This window comes from Nicotiana tomentosiformis, chromosome 2 (genome assembly GCF_000390325.3).
Source record: "Nicotiana tomentosiformis chromosome 2, ASM39032v3, whole genome shotgun sequence".
Taxonomy (NCBI): domain Eukaryota; kingdom Viridiplantae; phylum Streptophyta; class Magnoliopsida; order Solanales; family Solanaceae; genus Nicotiana; species Nicotiana tomentosiformis.
Window position 1 is genome coordinate 186,383,063 of NC_090813.1, and position 12,746 is coordinate 186,395,808.

General features: G+C 33.7%; 1 long non-coding RNA gene across 2 annotated transcripts; it reads left to right on the plus strand.

Annotated features, from left to right (window-relative positions):
- Window positions 1-853: 853 nt before the first annotated feature.
- Window positions 854-10,545, plus strand: LOC117276013 (uncharacterized). Of its 2 annotated transcripts, XR_011413587.1 has the most exons (5): window positions 854-1,345; window positions 1,453-1,557; window positions 1,645-1,683; window positions 9,086-9,180; window positions 10,244-10,545. It is a non-coding gene; the product is annotated as an uncharacterized lncRNA (long non-coding RNA). The 2 variants fall into 2 exon arrangements; XR_004506237.2 differs by lacking the exons at window positions 9,086-9,180; window positions 10,244-10,545 and having other exon boundaries at window positions 856-1,345; window positions 1,645-2,005.
- The last annotated feature ends 2,201 nt before the right edge of the window (window positions 10,546-12,746 follow it).

Genomic DNA, 12,746 nt, shown 5'->3' on the forward strand with positions numbered 1-12,746 from the left:
AAAAATCAAATTCCGTGCTTGTTTTTCTTTATTAAATTCTGTGCCTGATATGAAATATTACGTGTTATGACAAAAGGGGAATCGGCATGACATAAAGTAAACATTTAAGAAAAGTTTATGTATCGCATATTCCGGAAGTATTAGTTACCTAATCAACGAAAAAAGGGGCGTGGTATTTCAATTAGAGGAGCAATCAGTTGGTTCACTGTACCCCGACTCAGCATCACACATTCTCCAACAAGTAACTCCTCTCAACATTGTGTTATCAAAGCCAAGCCAGAATTGACTTTTGATTGTGATTTAAAATTACCCTCCATTATACTTTAGGTTGAAGCTCCCTTATGATAACAGCAATATGAAACAACTTATGAATGATCCAAAAGATTAACAAATATTACATATATGTAATGCCTATGTCTTTTTACAGCATTTACAGTAATAACTAGCATTTTCAAGCTCGAGCTTGAGATAAAGGGAAACTGATTGATATTCTGCGTATGAAATACATTCTCTGAAATCTTTCCTCTTTTCTTAATATCTATCTTCTATCTATTATTAAAAAGAAAGAATTCAGCCATGAAAATTCGCCATGTGTCGCGTGAAGAAAACGCCATGTGGTAATTTTAGGACATAATTAGTTAAAAATAGTTTATTGTTTGAATTTGAATTTATAAATAATAAATTATCAAAAAAAATTAATTTAACAACAAGGAATAATATATGAGGAAGTTACCAAGAAGGAATAGAATTCGGGAATAGGAAATTACGATTATGGAGGTTTAAAAATAATCTATCAATTTTTTTACAATCATTAAAAATTAATTTACTAACAAGGAATAAAACTTCGGAAGTTACTAACAGGGAATCAACGCCATTTGCGCTTCAAACAACCACGATGTTGCTCCATGATCTCAACTCCTAACCCACTAATCCTTCTTCGTCGGAATTCCAGTAACATGATTTTTCAGATTTTTCAGATCAGTTTCACACTTTTACAGTATATACCTCCAATTCTTTCTTCTTTCTTCGCATACCACTCAACAATTCTGAATTACAGGAGATAAGTTCTATGATTTGTAATTCTAGAACACTCATTAAATTTCTAGAAAGAGCTACAAATTTTTTAGTTCTTTCTTCCTTTCACTCTATGCTTCTCTAGATTATGAACAGATATTTAACTAGAATATAGAAAAGCAACAAATTTTCCAGTTATTTCTTCCTTTCACTCATTCTTTGATTTTGTAATGCAATTCTTAGTGATCTGAATTTTTTTCAATCTGGCATCAAATGGGGCACTGATTATTTCTTGAAATCCAGTTCCAAGCTTAATCGCTTCTATATTCATGTTAGTCCCAATAGTTTTCAAGAATATTGAGAATTAATTTAATTCTAACTTTCTCCATAAACATATGTTTGTTGAATGTTAAAAATTTAATTGTGCATTTTTTTAAGGTTGGAGATCGAGTGAAAGATCATAAATATTGGACAAGGCCAGAGAACATGAAAACACCACAAATTGTACTACTGATAGATCAACTTCTCAATAAAGCCAAACTGGTACTAACTCTATCCTTTATTGTACGATATTTATTTCATTTCGCTTCTAAATATATGCTCACACTATTTTTTTGGTTTATGGCTCAGTCTTTTCAGTTTGCCAAAGAATAAAGGAACCTATCATGGGTATGACTAAAATTTATGCAATTCATTATTGTTATTAATTTTTAAGGTCTAACTGTTGGAGCAAATGGGTTTCTATTTCAGATACATACAACATTATAAGACCAATGTTATAGAAAAGTTATGTTAAAATTAAGAAGGTAATTGTATCAACAAACTCATAGTGATTTAACTTTAATATTTATCAATTTTTTAGGATAAATTTAATTTGACCTCTAAACATTTGGGAGGAATTGATGTTTGGTTGTATTATAGAAGGTGGACTTCGCTTCTTATATTGAGAAGCATGAGTAATGTTTTGATGTTTGTTCTACGTGAGCATGTTACAAATGATCAGGATTCTTTTCATTATATACGTTGAAGATTTAGTTACAAAGACTGAGGCTTTATTCAAAGGTTGTGCGAAAATTTTTCATAACTGATTTCGGCTACCTTTACATTTTTCTCAATACAAGATTTAATTAGTTACAATGACTGTTGCTTTATACAAAGCTTTTGCCGAAAATTTTCATAACTAATTTCAGCTACCTTTTTTTTCCTTCTCAATAACTAATTAGTTTTGTAACACTTTGACAGAAAACCTAGGGAGCCTTCTAGCATGTGCCTATCGTAGGATGCCTTCCAGACTGATGGAGTAATAGGCATATTTATAGGTAGGCTAGGGACTCTTAGAAAAATACTTTAGTCCTAGGGACTTCTCCATAAATTACGTTTGCCCTAGGGACTCCTAATAAAAACGTTTCTTTCCATCAAAGAAACTACCATATATGCATAACTACATAATATTATATGGTATATTATTTACTTGGGAGACAAGGTAAAAAATTTATTACCTAATATGTGGGCCACACTAGAAGTCTTTAGAAGAGGCGGTAAATTTCTAGCATTAGAAGAGACGGTAAATTTCTAACATTCTCCTACTTGGCCCACATATTAAAATCAGATAATCCTTTATGAGAGATAAATATAATAATATGGCCATAGACTTTATCACTCAATTAAAAGTTATGCAACAATCACTTTAACTAGAACATATCATTACATGAATCATGGCGGTCATGCTCTTAACAAATAATTCTTTTCATGTATTATAATGTACAATATGTTCAAACAAAATGTCAACAACTTTATGAATGAACTTAATATAAGTCATTTAGAGTCCAACTTTATTGATCCAATGATCACAAAATAATACATGAAAAATCAAGTGTACATTGTCATGTATATCAAAATAAACATAATGTCTAGACAAACTGTTAGAGAGCAAAGCAAGACTAATTGAGCTACTAAGTCTCATATGGGTTACATGATCCTTGAAAATATTAGCCGGCAGACCTTTAGTCATAGGATCAGCAATAATCAAAATAGTAATGACCTGCTCAAAAACACACATCTTGCTTTTTGACATAATCTCTAACCATCAAATACTTTATGTCGATATGTTTGCTCCGGCTGCTACTTTTATTATTCTTAGGAAAAAAAACTGCAGCTGAGTTGTCACAGAAGATTCTCAATGGCCTTGAAATGAAATCGACAATCCTAAGGCCGGAAATAAAGTTCTTCAACCATAACGTATGTGATGTAGCTTCATAGCATGCAACAAATTCAGCTTCCATAATAGATGTCGCAACAATTATTTGCTTGACACTTCTCCAAGATACAACACCTCCATCAAGAAGGAAAATGTATCTTGAAGTAGATTTATCAATGTCTTTGCATCCACCCAAATCAGAGTATGAATATCCAATCACCTCCAATGAGCCAGATTATTTGTATGTGAGCTTAAAATCCTTGGTTCCTCGCAAATATCTCAAAACCCTTTTACCAGCTTTCCAATGCTCAATACCAAGGTTACTTTGATATCTGTTAAGCTTTTCTACCGCAAAGGCAATATCAGGTCTAGTGCAGACTTGTGCATTCATAAGGCCCCCAAGAAACGAAGCATAGGGAATGCCTTTCATTTGCTCCTTTTCCACTGCATTTTGTGGACATTGATTCGATGAGAATTTGTCACCTTTAATTATGGGTGTTGCTATAGGTGAACAGTTCTTCATCCCGAATCTTTTCAAGAATTCTTTTAATGTAGGCTCTTTGAGACAATCCAAGTAATCTATGGGATCTATCTCTGTGAATCTCTATACCAATGACATAAGAGGCTTCTCTCATATCCTTCATCTCAAAATTCTGGATAAGGAACTGTTTAGTCTTCTGCAATAACCCCAAATCACTACTTGCAAGCAAAATATCATCCACATATAAGACTAGAAAAATATATTTGCGCCCACTTATCTTAAGGTATATACACTGATCAATAATGTTCTCCGTAATCCAAATGAAGAAACATCATTATGAAATTTAATATATCATTAGCGGGAAGCTTGTTTTAGCCCATAAATGGATTTATTCAACTTGCAAACAAGGTGACTTTTGTCCTTATCACAAAATCCTTCAGGCTGACGTATATATACCTCCTCTTCAAGATCTCTATTCAGGAAAGTTATTTTCACATCCATTTGATGTAACTCTAAATCAAAATGAGCTACTAATACCATGATTATTCTCAATGAATCCTTCTTTGATACTGGAGAGAAGCTTTTATGGTAATCAATGCCTTCCATTTGAGTAAAACCCTTGGCTACAAGTCTGGCTTTATATCGTTGGTATTACCAGATGAGTCTCTTTTAGTTTTAAAGACTCATTCGCAACCTATAGTAGAGGATTCCTTTGGTAATTCGACGAAATCCCAAACTTTATTTTTAGCCATAGATTCTAACTCTTCTTTCATGGCATCATACCAAAGTGTGAATTTTTATCCACTCATGGCTTGTGAAAAAGAGCATGGATCATCTTTTAGTCCAATATCATAATTAGAACCTTGCAGATATACAACATAGTCACTAGAAATTGCTGGTTTCGAACTCTTGAGGATTTTCTTATTCCCATTGGTTCAGACACTTTTTCAGTGGGTTTAGGTAAAGCAGGTTGATCTTCATGTGGCTCCTCAAGTAGTAGTGGCTCTTGAACTTGTTGTTGTTCAGATAATTCATGAGAATTTATTTGAGCAACATTCAAGTTCCCAATAAATAAAGGTACCACAGGTGGTTCTCTTATTTCTTTAAGTTCCACCTTTTGATTCAAACCACTCCCACTTTCTTCGTGTTCCTCAAGAAATTTAGCATTTCTAGCCTCAATAATTTTAGGAGAATTAGAAGGACAATAAAACCTAAATCCCTTAGAGTTAACTGCATAGCCTATAAAATAACTGATTATCGTTCTTTCATCTAGCTTCTTTAGTTGTGGGTTATAAACCCTCACTTCAGTTGGACATCCTCAAACGTGTAAATGGTTTAAACTAAGTTTTCATCCTTTCCACAACTCAAAAGGTATTTTGGAGACAGGCTTGGATGGAACCCTATTTAAAGTATACACAACAGTTTTTAAGGCTTTACTCTATAAGGATAAAGGTAAACTTGATATGCTAATCATGCTTTTTACCATGTCTATTAATGTCTAATTTCTTCTTTCTACCACACCATTTTATTATGGTGTTCATGGCATGGTATATTGGGTAATATACCTTCACTTTTAAGGAACTCAGTAAATGGACCCTTAACTTATTCCTTATCTGTGTACCTACCATAACATTCTCCACCCATATCAAATCTTACAATTTTGATCTGAGCACCAGTTTGTTTCTCTACTTATGTTTTGTAAACCTTAAAAGTATCAAGTGCTTCTGATTTGTTAAACAGAAAATAGAGATACATATATTTTATAGTCATCAATAAATAAGATAAAATATATGTCACCATTCGAGCAAGGGGTAGGAAAAGATCCACAGATATTTGTATGTATGATCTCAAACAATTGAGAACTTCTTTTGGCACCTTTAGTTGATTTGTTGGTCTGCTTACCTTTTATGCAGTCCACACAAGTCCTAAAATCAGAAAAATCAAGAGCTTTTAGAACTTCATCATTAACCAACCTTTTGACTCTATCAATAGAGATGTGTCCCAATCTCTTGTGCCAAAGACTTGATGAGTTCTCATTGATAATACATCGCTTAGTGCCAATTTCTTTGTCATGCAAAGTTAAAATATTGCATTCAAATGTGGGGTCTAGCTCAAATTTATATAAATTTCCAAAATCGATAACTTTATTGTCTTTCAAAAATTTCACAGAAGGATAATGAAAATTCAAATCATATCCACTAATTGATAGTCTTGAAAGAGAAATTAAATTGTTAGAATATTCTGAAACATAAAAAGTATTTTTCAAATCTAAGTGAAAATCATCTTATAAAATGAGCCTATAAGTCCCCACGCATTCCACATGTAAGCGAGTTCTATTGCCAGAATAGACGTATTATTCACTTTCTAGCGGCTTTCTCTGAGTTAGAAAGTACTGCATGATTCTGACCATGATTCTGACAATGTGAATTGTAACATCAGAATCAATCCACCATGTATTATCAGAAACTTCAGTAAAATTAGATTCATAACATACAAAGGTAAAATTACCTTTCTTCTCAAGTCATTTCTTGTATTTCAGGCAATCGTTCTTTCAGTGTCCCTTCTTGTTACAAAAACAACAAGCATCTTTGTCAAATGTGCTCTTCTTCTTCATGGGAACACTTTTGCCCTTCTTTTTATTTCTCTTACCATGAGTCACCATAGTAACACTTTCATGTGTCTCATGCTTCAACCTTTCTTCTTCTTGAACATACATAGTCAAAAGTTCATTGATTGACCATTTATCTTTATGTGTTAAGAAATCTTGAACGGACCATATTCCGCAGAAAGTGAGTTGAGAATGAAATGCACAAGAAATGGTTCAGACATATCAACCTCAAGGGACTTGAGTTTAGCAGCAATGTCTCTCATCTCCATAATGTGCTCACGCACTGTACGACTTCTGTCAAAAGTCATACTTGAGAGCTTCTTCATAAGGGTGCTGGCCAATGCCTTGTCAGAGCTTACGAATTGTTCATCAATTGTCTTCATGTAAACTTTGACCTTATCGCTATTAGGGATAGAACCCCTAATGCTTTGGCTTATGTGGGATTTGATAAGCATTAAACTTAAGCGATTAGATCGCTCCCACTGCTCATAATTAACCTTAGCCACTAGCGTACTTGATTATGTGGGAATAGGTGGTTCATTCACACGGAGTGCCAGGTCCAGATCCGAGCACCCTAAAGTGAGAAGGACTTTCTCCTTCCATTCAGTATAATTATCACTAGAAAGCATTGGAATTCAAGCGTTCTCATTAAAAATAGCGGCATGAAAAGCTGTAAAGACTGCAAAATAGGGATAAACATACATAAGCTACGAAGTACAATCCATCAAAGGTGAATCGCGTAAAATACTAATTCTAAGTAAATTCTAGATCTTCCCGTGGGCAGAGGTTGCAACCCATGCATAGAATTTACTTTAGTTTATTAGACCAGTAAACCAAAACATATAGAAATTAATTTGTACCTATGGACATAAGATAGTTTTCAACTTAAACGTTTACTATCTTATTCCAATTAATCTCACCAAAATGGTTACCTCCCTGTAGGGCTGAGTTACCATTTTAATAAGATAATTGGACCATATAGATGTCATTATAATTTTAATCACTAAATTTTATGTGATTAAACAACTTAATTCTTTTATATCAAGTACTCAAGATGATGTGGCTACTACCTAAATACATGACATAAAATAAAACTTAAAAATGACACCTCAGAATAACTGACCTTAATTATCAATTTAAGCAAATATTGATTAATTTTAAAATGGACACACTGAATATAAGCATAATGCCTACAAAGTCCCTTTAACAGAAAGTAATTCTTGTAATAATAAATCTTAATTCTATGAGAATCACTTGAAATAATAAGAAAACTATTCATAGCTGCCAAATAACGTAGTGACAAACAAGTTTGTAGAACACATCTTGTGGCTTTAAAACTTGAATGAACAAAAGACAAATCTTCATGCCAGATTACATAGAAATACTTTTCACCTAATTAAAACTAACTTTCACCCAAACTTTGAACGAGTAAGGATCTGAAATCAGACAGTTCAATAATACTGTATAAACCGAGAAAACAATAATTGGCTCATGTCCAAGATGAGAAAATCTCACAATATATGTTGTTTGGGTGCATATTTTCATTTGAACTGTATGGATTAACGCATATCCAAACAGTAGACATATTAGCTTTCCAGGAGACTTAATATAGCCAAGTAATTGCTGAATTACAGAGAGGAGAAGAACTTTAAGCCAAGATATATATATATGTATTGTAGCATCCCGGAAAATTTCGAAGTACTTAAGCACCATTAAGAAATTTGATGTGTGTTAATTACATTATTTTGTGTGCAGACGGGGACCATTAATATGATGGATATTAATTGGATATGATAATAAGTGTACGAGGCATATTATAAGTGATGTGGGGTCTAAGGAGAGCCCTAAGTCTAAGTTAAGTTGAAAATTACATGATAGACTAAAGTTCCAAATGAGTACGCACAAAACTTAACTTTGGACGAGCATATTTACATATATATATATATATAAGAAGTTGTGTGATGGACAAGCTATCAAATAAAAGATATTCGAGTCTAGTTTCTAACGCTACAAACCGTTCATCATTTGGACATTCCTAAAAGAAGTTATGATCAAATTACCAAAGGTTGACAGTGAAGTACTATCATAGCGTCCGGGTCCTCGTCCGGGCTTCGAAAAGGAGTGAAGTGGGGATGCGAAGCATATACAAGGTGAGTTTTTATGGATATTTTGAGCTAATAACATCCTATTAACACTAGTATTAACATCATTCAATCTTTGAAATCCCTAAAAATCTTTCAAGTTGTTCAAGAATATCAAAATTTTCAAACATTGGATTTTGAGGAAAAACTTCAAGAAGGTAATCTGAATGCTTCAAACTCATTTCTTATGAGTCAGTGAGAGTAGTTATAATATTTGTTTCAAGTTGTTATAGTTGGATAATTAAATTCACAAACCCTAGTTCATGGCATAAATAGTATTTTTGAGAAAATGGGGATGATGAAGAGTGTTCTTAAAAATGAAATTAAAGGATGCGATGAACCTATTGAATCATTTTCTAGCTAAATTGAAAGTGTTCAACTAAGTAATCACCAAATTGAATATTTTGGAAATGTTGGTTAATGAAGACGATGAGTAGTAATTTAGCCGTATTGGAGAATTAATATAGTATCGTTGATGACTTCAAATGGGTATTAATTGATAAGAGTAGAGTTGAATATGCTAGTAAGTGAACTTATTCGGCGATTTGAGTTGTTGGAGGCTTGTAGTCAACTTATGAGCCATAAATGAATATTGATCAATATTTTAGGTCGTATTTTGATGTAATTGGGATATCTAATTGTAGATATCGACTTGTTGGTGATGCTTGAGCATTTTAATCAACGTTGGAACGATGGAAGAAGATTGAAAGCTTATGAATGTTAATAAAGCGAAAGCGAGGTAAGTTGATTAAAATTTACTCTTCTTGAGGGACTTTCTCTAAAAGCATGTTTCGAGTTAATACTTAAGTTGTTTGCAAATGTGCTTTCGTGCTTGTGGGAACAAACAAGTACGGATGTCTCCATGTACAAAAATATTATGTTGCATATGTAGTGTCATACTGTTTTATAAAATTTTATTTAAATCTTGTTGTCAAAATGACACTCGAATGTAAATGTTATAAGTTTTTATCAAAAGCGATGTTAAATCTTGTGGTGTCTTTTAAAGATTGATATTAAATTGCTAAAAGTTTTAACATGTAAAAGCTTGTTTATTTAATTTTTGTTCAAATAGTTTAGATTTTTTTTTATTTAATGCTATGATTTGATAAAAATAGATCATTTGAGGCTACTATGCTATGAATCTATTTTTGAAGTATCAAATATTTTGGGAGTTACTTGTGTTCACCGAGATTGACTTCGGATATATTGTGTTCATCGTCATGACACTACACGTACCGGTATAGGCGTAGATGGCCACTTTGTGGTATAGACTACAGTAGAGTGCTCTCCCTCGAGAGGGTACTATTTTGTGCTATTATTAGCATGGCTGAGTCGATTCGTACGGCACTACGATGAGATGACATGAGCAAGTAGGGTGTATCATACTTGCCGCTAGGTAAATAACCTAGTTGACCTTCTTATGTCTGTGATAGTATAGTACTCCCGGTGAAAGATAAGGTTGATTTTCTTATGTTTAGGCCTAAGGAGCCGAAAGTGATTTTAATAACTTAAATTAAATGGAATGATTTTATATGATTTTATCCAAAATCTTGGGTTGGTATAAATGTTCTAAAAGTTTACATTGTGGGTTATATTTCACTTGGCTTTTATTTAAAATGACAAAGACATGAATGGATAAAATTTCTTATCGTTTTATATCAAATATTGATGCATTATTTTTAATAAAGTTTGTCCCAAGAACTTGAGTTAGAGAAAGTCTATGACACTTATTGAGTACCGTTGTTGTGTACTCAGCCCTTAGGAGGGGTCATTCAGGGTTCCGCTTACTTTACATGTTTCAGGACGAGGTAGAATACATGGCATGCGGTCAGGGCTAGGATGACTCTCTTCCTGAGGTATATGGTGAGGCACCACTCCTATTTCACGGTAGCTATCATGTTATTTTTTTAATTTATGCTAGTCGGGTATTAGTCCAAGTGTTTAATTCTATTCTTTAGAGGCTCCATAGATAGTTGTGACAAGTTGTAGTAATAGGATTGTACATGACATACATGAAAGTATATTTATTTTACTTAGTCTCGTTGTTATTATCATGAAAGACGTCATGTGTGATTTTGAATTGGAAAATATTTATCATTTAACTTGAAAATGTATATGATTTTCAAGGAGGTTCCGCAATTAAATTGATTTTTATGCATATGATTTGGGTGTATCATATGGTTTGGTTCGATTGGGTCGGATAGTGTACTGGGTGCCGGTCACATAATTTTGGGTGGCATCTATCATTAAAATAAACTGACAAAAGCACTTACCAAACAAAGGCTCTTGCCCAATATTTTTTTTTTTGCTAATAACTTGCTCAACTTCAAATAAAGACAAATTAAGCTTCTCGCTACCAGTTAATACAAGATCTATGTTCAAAGAAACAAAGGTGGTTTTAATAGTTTTTTCCAAGTTATTCTGTGTATAATGGATTCTATTCACATGTAAAACACGATATTATCAAGTTTTCAGTGCCTCGCTCTTTCTTAAACAAAATCACAAACGACTCCATAAAGGTCACAACGACAACATACTGGAAAGACAAAAACCTAAAGTTTTCCCTATAGACTAGAGAAATCCAAGTTACATAAACATGACGGTACTGGATGTTATACCATATTCGTAATCATCATCAGCAGATGCTGAACAACATAGCTAAAAGGCTGGCTCTGATACTACAATGTAGAATTTAATCACATACATAGAGCCATCGTAGTGGAAATTAATCAAGGAACGTACCTTCAGCCATAGTTGTTCAAGTGTTGTAGAATCGCCTTGTACAACTTTGACAAAACTGAGGGAGCCTTCTAGCATGTGCCTATCGTAGGATGACAGACTGATGGAGGCACAAGCATATTTATAGGTAGGCTAGAGACTCTTAAGCAAATACTTTAGCCCTAGGAACTTCTCCATAAATTACGGTTTCCCTAGGGACTCCTAATAAAAATGTTATTTTCCATCAAAGAAACTACCATATATGCGTAACTACATAATATTATCTGATGTATTATTTACTTGGGAGACAAGGTAAATAATTTATTACCTAATATGTGGGCCACATTAGAAGTCTCTAGAAGAGACGGTAAATTTCTAACAGATTTATTGTTGGAAAACATGTCAGGTTAATAGAAGAAAAAATATTTGAAAGAGAAGCAATAAATTGCACAAGACAAGACAAGACAAGATTTACGTGGTTCGGTAATTTTGCCTACTCCACGACTACACAAAGAATGACTCTTTATTAATTGAAGAGAGAAAGAAGAAGTTGAGGGATGATTTGCAAATAAAAATGCATACCCCTTTTATAGGCATTTGAATGCCCTGCCGAGGTAAGAGCTTACATCATAAGAATGCCGATGTAAGCGCTTACATCATACGAATGCCGATGTAAGCGCTTACATCATAAGTTCATCTCTTTTTAATTTTTCTTTCTTTTGTTTTGTCCACTTTGTTTTCTTTCACATACAACAATAGGTTTGCTACTATCAATCTCCCCCTCAAACCTATGTTACATCAAGAAATAAATTAAAATAAATATTTATTATTCTCTGGTGGCGCCTTCACTCTATCAGTCTTGAAGGCTAATTGAGGCAGTGCACAACCTCAGTTTGTCAACACCGACAACTTTGGTCAACATGTCTGACGGGTTCTTTGATCCTGGTATCTTCTGCATGGAAAGAGTTTCTTCACTTATCAACTCTCGGATATAATGATACCTCAACTTAATATGCTTCTATCTTGCATGAAACACTGGATTCTTGGCAAGATGAATTGCACTCTGGCTATCGCTGAAAAGCTCACAATTGTCCTGCTCTTTACCTAGCTCTTTAAGAAAATTCTTAAGCCAAATCATCTATTTTCCAGCTTATGAGATTGCCATGTACTCTGCTTCAGTGGTAGATAGAGCAACACTTTTCTGAAGTCTAAACATCCAGCTAATAGCAGTACTACCCAAGGTGAACACGTAGCATGTGGTACTTTTTCGACTATCAAGATCGCCGCCTAAATTTGCATCAGCAAAACCTTGTAAGATAATATTGCTCCTTTTAAAATAAAGTGTCATACCTGAGGTGCCTTTGAGATATCGCAATATCCATTTTACACCTTCCCAATGCTCCTTTCCTGAATTTGACATGTATCTACTGACATCTCCAACTGCATGGGCTATGTCAGGTCTAGTGCAAACCATAGCATATATCAAACTTCCTACTGCTGAAGCATATGGAACTTTTGACATGTACTTCCTTTCTTCATCTGTCTTAGGTGATTGGTCCTTCGACAGATTAAGATGGCTTCCGAGTG